This window comes from Acinonyx jubatus, chromosome E4 (assembly GCF_027475565.1).
Source record: "Acinonyx jubatus isolate Ajub_Pintada_27869175 chromosome E4, VMU_Ajub_asm_v1.0, whole genome shotgun sequence".
In the NCBI taxonomy this organism is placed as follows: domain Eukaryota; kingdom Metazoa; phylum Chordata; class Mammalia; order Carnivora; family Felidae; genus Acinonyx; species Acinonyx jubatus.
Window position 1 is genome coordinate 26,296,842 of NC_069395.1, and position 6,036 is coordinate 26,302,877.

The 6,036-nt window shown below is 49.3% G+C and overlaps 1 protein-coding gene across 20 annotated transcripts in view; it reads left to right on the forward strand.

Annotated features, from left to right (window-relative positions):
• Positions 1–6,036, forward strand: part of PLEKHA6 (pleckstrin homology domain containing A6) — a 141,588-nt gene that overhangs the window by 82,552 nt on the left and 53,000 nt on the right. Inside the window, exon 1 of one of the 20 annotated variants that reach the window (XM_027074804.2) lies at positions 1,904–3,532. The exons of 18 other annotated variants lie outside the window; for them this stretch is intronic. The gene's annotated coding sequence lies outside the window, so the exon portion shown is untranslated. Of the gene's footprint in view, positions 1–1,903; positions 3,533–3,552; positions 3,668–6,036 lie in introns of those variants that run through there. One more of the 20 variants, XM_027074807.2, reaches the window with a different exon arrangement.

Consider the following 6,036-nt stretch of genomic DNA (forward strand, 5'->3'; position numbering starts at 1 on the left):
GTTTTTCTACTTTACTGAGGTACAATTAACTGAAGGTAAACTGCATATATTTAAAGGGTAACATCTGATGGGTTTTGTGAAACGACGACCACGGCTAACATAATGTCCCCCGACGTGTGGCTCTCCAGCTTCTTCCTGCCTCTTTGAAATCCTGCCATCTACCCCACTCCCCCTCAAACTTTCATCTGCTTTCTGTCACTATAGATTAGTTTGCATTTTAAAATTTCATATAATGGAGTCATACAGGATACATTTTCCACCTTGGGGGTGTCTGACTTCTTTCACTCGGCATAATTATTTTGAGATGCACCCGTAATAATTCATTTCTTCCTATTGCCAAGGCATAGCCCGTTGTATGGGTGTAGCACATACATTGTATTCACCTGTTCGTGGACATTTGGGGTTTTTTGCAGCCTGGGGCTCTGACAAGCTGCTATGAACATTTGTGCACAGGTGTTTGTGTGGACACATGCTTTTCACTTCTTTTGGGTAAATACCTAGGAATCAGTGGGTTGTAAGATAACCACACGTTTAACTTATTAAGAGACTGCCAAACTTTCCCAAAGTGGAGGTACCCTTTATATCCTCATCAGCAGTGGATGAGTTCCATTCCCCTACAGTCTTGTCAACACTTGGTATGATTAGTCTTAATTTTAGCTATTCTAGTGGGTGTGTAGCATTATTTCATTGTGCATTCAATTTGCCTTTCCCTAATGACTAATGATGTTGAGCATCTTTTCGTGTACTTGATTTGACATTGTAGATCTTCTTTGGTGGAGTGTCTGTTTACGTCTTTTGCCCATATTTTTTGTGGTGGTGGTGGTGGTGGTGGTGTTTGCCGTCTTTAATATTTAGTGGCAAGAGTTCTCTATGTGTTCTGGATAAAAATCTTACGTCTGGTACATGTTTTGCAAATGTGTCCTCCCTGTTTATGGCTTGCCGTTTCCTTTTTGTAACCGCATCTTTTGAAGAGTGGTTTTTCATTTTGGTGACGTTCAATTTCTTGATGATTTCTTGATGAAGTTGGTGAATTTTGTGTCGTATTTAAGACATTTGCCAAACCGAAAATCACTGAAGATTTTTCTCCTATGGTCTCTCCTAGCAATCTTACAGTTGTGGCTCTTACATTTAGATCTTGGTTCCTTTTCAGTTAATTTTTTTACGGTAGGGTCAGGGGGCTTGTTTTTGTTTGCCTTAGGTGTAGGGATCTCTGTTTTTTCCGGCAGCCTGTATTAAGAAGGCTGTCATTCCCTCGTTGAATGGCCTTTACACCGTTGTGGCAAACCAATTGACCATATATGCACAGATTATTCCTGGATTCTCTATTCTGTCCCATTGATCTATACATATATCTTTATGCCAATATCACATTGTCTTGATTACTGTAGATTTACAATGAGTCTTGAAGTCAGAGAGTCTAAGGCTTCTAACTTTGTACTTCTTTTTGAAAGTTTTTTAGTTATTAGAGGTCCCTTGATTTCTATATGCATTTCAGAATCAGCTTGTCAGTGTTTACAAAGGATCGTGTTGAATCTGTAGAAAAATACGGGAAGAACTGATACCTTAATGATATGGAATCTTCCGATCCATGCAAACAATATATATCTCCTTTTATTTATATTTGGTTTAATTTCTCTCAGCAGTGTTTTATAATTTTTAGTATATAGGTCTTTCACATCTTTTGCCAAAGGTATTTCTTAACATTTCACACGTTTAGTTCTATTGTAAATAGCGTTTTTAAAATTTCAATTTTCAGGTTAGTAGCTAGAGGTACAACTGATTTTACTATATTGATGGTGTATCCTGAGCCTCTCCCCACCCCCCACCCCCCCCCCCCCGGCTTTTAAAAACTCAATAACAGAACTGGGGCCTGGAAATACTGAGGTGCAGGGCCTTTGCATGATATGATAAGCATTTAAAGTGGTATGTAAGTAACAACGTTAGCATCTTTCCCTGTTTTAAGTCAATAAGTCATTCCAGTAGCAGCCAGTAGCAGCCCCGCAGCCTGCCGTGGCTGTGAAGGGAATGCCAAGAGGGGGTGGGGTGGTGAATCTGACCCTCCACAGGCTGTGCTTCCCTAGATTTCTGAGGGTATTCTTGAGGTCCGACTAGATGGAAATATAGTGCAGCCCCTTTAAGAGACTAGGGCCAACCAGCCATCAGGCCACTGGGAAGGCAGCCTGGGAGATAAGATAAGGCCCCCGGGCTGGTTTAAGCCAGGGTCCTGGGCCACAGTGGCTGGGCTTACTGGTAGACAAACAGGAACCAGGGGTGATAAGGAGGAGGTGCCAGCTGCTAGACCCAGGCTGGCAAGGCCTGGAGCAGCCAGCTCACTCACTGGGCCCTGAAAGGAGAAGTGGGTATTCATTGTGGGCGTGCAGGGGGAGGACACTTGCATTCTCCTGTGTATGCTATATATTTATGATCATGTTTTTAACACTCTAATAGAGTATACTTAAAGGCCTTACACGTAGTATATGTTCGATAAATCCGTTTGCTGAGCTCTCTATGTTCTCTCGGCTGCTATCTTTAAGCTCTAGTAAGATGCTCTGATATGAGGTTTTGAGACTACCTGGTTTCTTGCTCAAACTAGAAAAATCCCGGCAAGGACTTACTCTGAAAAGCCCGGAGCTGCTCATTTGCACATATCTGCATAGATTTGCATGTGTCCTACATGTGGATACTTTTATGCTGGATTTAGATTTCCCCAAATCAGAAGCCTATTTTTAAAGGGATAAAGAGGGGATTTGTCTCCACTCATTCCTGCCCACCTTTCAGCTGCATCCTCCAAAGATGCAAAAACAAAAAAGAACCCAAAAACAAAACAATTTCTGCAACTTTGAAATATAAAGAAGACCACCTATAGCTGCACAGTTTAAGTAGAGACGAGCAATCCTTTGCCGGTCAAGGAGTTTCCTTTCTTGGTTTCTGTTACAGTTCCTGCTAAGACTCTCCAAACTCCTGAGCGAGGCAGGGGATTATTAAGGCAACGAAGCCCTCTCGCTAAACAGCCAGGAGCTGAAATGCTCAGAAGCCTTCAAGGATTGTGCCCCGTACATGGACAGAGAAGCTAGAGACGCTTCCATCCACCTGAGACCACCTTCCCACTGCTTCCCGTCCCAGGGCTAGGGATGCGAGGGACTACCTTTGTCTGTTCTCCCTCCTCCAGGAATAAATAAAAATAGCATCCCCTCCCCCAGATCCCGGCTCCTCTATTGGCCTGCTAGGCAAATATTTCATAATGTGGGCTCATCCAATTGGGCACCACGCCAGAGCCAAGCGCCTCAGGTTGGAGTGTGCTCCAATCAGGCGGGGCAGCCTGGGTGGGACTAGAGGGCTCCCGCTCTCCGCTCTCCACATGGGAGGCCGGCATTACTCAGGTGGATGACATCAAGGTGGGAGTTGGGCTGGCCCAGGGCTGGGGAGAGAGGACAGGGCTGTCCATCAGTCAGCCGGAGGCAACCCAGCGCTGAAGGGGTTAAGGCCAGTCAGCATGTGTGGCTGTTAATGATTGCTACCCACCAGGGACCTGGTGAGTATTAAAGGAAACCTTTTCCCTATTCCTGAGTGTGAAAGGAGTCGGGGGGACGAGCAAGCAGAGGCCGGCGAGTGAGTGGTGAGAGTGGTGATCTGTCCCCGTGTGTTTGCCTGGGTGGCTCTGGACCAGGTAAGGGAGCGCTGGATACACCCAGTCCGTCAGCTAGAACGGGCTTTTGTTACAGCCGGATACAAATTCTCAGCTTGGGGCCAGATTTCAGTATCAGGCTATTTCTTACAAGGGAATGTTGAGGGTTGCTTTCATCCAAGGGGGTGAACTACTTGGCACAGGAGCTGGAGATACAAACCATTGTCTGTCCTGATGTGGAGACAATGGTTTTGTGTGTGGCCACCCTGCACATAAAGCTGGCTGGCTGCGTCCTCCCTCTCTGAGCCATTGTCTCCAGAGAGGGGCTTGGGAGCCCCGGGCAGAAGCGCCCCCGGCCTGCCCTCTCGTGGGCTGATTTCCTGGGAGCAGGCAGGAGGGAAGGCAGAGAGGCCCCGCCAAAGAGGCTGGGATCGCTGTGGCTTGTCCTTCCATCTTTTTTTACTTAGGTGTGGAGAGGAAGAGGGTAGGACAGAACCGGTGAGGTAGGCGGTACAGAGAGCTGGCAGTGGGCCGGGAGTGCGACTCTCATGAAGAAGACAAAGTTTGTCATTTGGGAGCCAGACAAATCCAGAAAAAAAAAGAGGACCAATCTTTTGGGTTCGGGTGTCTCTCGTTCCCTTTCTCTCAACTTCAGGTCCCTCCTTCCCTCAGCTTCCAAAACATTTGTGCTCTTTGACCCAGGCACCGTCTCCAGATAGGTCAGACTCCTGCAGGGAACGTGGACCAGAGTTCTGGGTTTTGTTGGAGGGGGCAGGTGGACTGTTTTCAGCTGATGGTGTGTGTGTGTGTGTGTGTATGCTCAGCACGCGTGTGTACTCATGTGTGCACGTGTGACAAAAAATGAAAGCCTGATCTGTCTCCAAAGCAGAAATGTTGACTCCCCCACCCCGCTGCCCCGCCGCCCCCACCTCCCTTAGCCAGGAGTTCTTTTGTAGCCGTGCCACTTTCTTGGGACGAAAAAGGTTGGAGGGCATAATGCTGATGTTAGGTGGCCCTGAAGGGGACTGTTGGGTAGGAACGGAGCACTCCCTGTGCCATCTTGGAGGCAGATTTGAGAGATAAGGCAAACCCAAGCCCCTGGTGGCTTTCAGCAGGGCGCTTCAGCTGCCGGGCTGCCCACAGGCAAACAGAAACCAGGCACAAGAAAGGGGAGGGGCCGGGCCCGGGACCCAGCAGGGCAAGAGCAAAAGCCAAGTTTCTGGGCATGTGAGCCAAGAAAGGGGGGGTGGGGGGGGGGGAGTAGGGATGGGAGGAGCGGGGCCACTTGTTGTGCTCTGCCCTGTATTAAGAGAGTGAGCCGCAGAGGGGATCGGCCGCCTTCCGCCCTCACAGTCCCAGGGGAAGTGGCACGGAGGGCCTGGCACCCCCAGGCTGGATGGACTTCCTGGGCATACAGCCTGCGCAGTGGGCCCCACAGGCTCAGCAAGGCCTGGTTTAATGCTCTGCTGTTGCCGTCCTGACATTCTTAATCTTCGAACAAGGGGCCCTGCGTTTTTATTTTGCACCGGGCCCTGGGAATTCCGTAGGCTGTGCCGTCCCCGGGCCCAGCCGGGAGTTGCAACAGCAGCACAGTGGCTCACACGCTCTGACAGGTGCAGGCAGCCGCCCCTGTTACTCTGGTGTCACTTACCCGGACTGGCACCTGTCCTGACCGGCACCAGTACAGCATCCTTCTCCCTTTCCTCCTTTCCTTGGCTGGGGTCTAGGCCTGGGAGTGCCTCTCCCGTTCCTCTGAGATCTTCCTCCCCTGTCTCGACCTGGGTTATCAATGAACGCACTCTGGCACCCGCTTCAAGTGCTGTTTGTTTAGGGACAGATTGTTTCCCTGTGATTACCACAGGCTCCAGGTCTGGGTGGTAGGGTGGGATGGGGGAGGCGCAGGGAAGGAGGACTTCTAAGCCCCCTGTCCTTGGTGGCCACTCCTCTATCTTTTCCCTGTGTGCCTGCTCTTCCTGTTCTAAACCAAAGGACCCTGCAGCTCACCTCTTTCCTCCTCCTCCCTCTGGTCTCTGCCAGAAGTTGGCCAATCCAAGAAGGAAAAGGAAGGCAGGGGAGGAACGGGCTCCCCCATTCTTTCCCCCTTACCACCTCTCCTCTCTGCACAGAGTGAGCTGCTGTGTAACCTTTCCCCAGTGCCTCCCCCAAGCCTGCCCCCAACAGGCTGTCAGTAACAATATTCCCCATCTTGGAGGGGAATCTCTTAATGTATATGCTTTAAAAAGTGATGGATTCTCCAAATCAATTCTGATGCGACTTTGAAATGTACCAAACTCTGGTGGTGGTGGCAGATTTCCCCTGCTTCTTGCTGTAACTGAGGACTTGCAGGGCACCTGTACTCCCTGAGGACCCTGAGCCCAGAGCAGCTGGTGTGGAAGTACATGTTCCAGAGA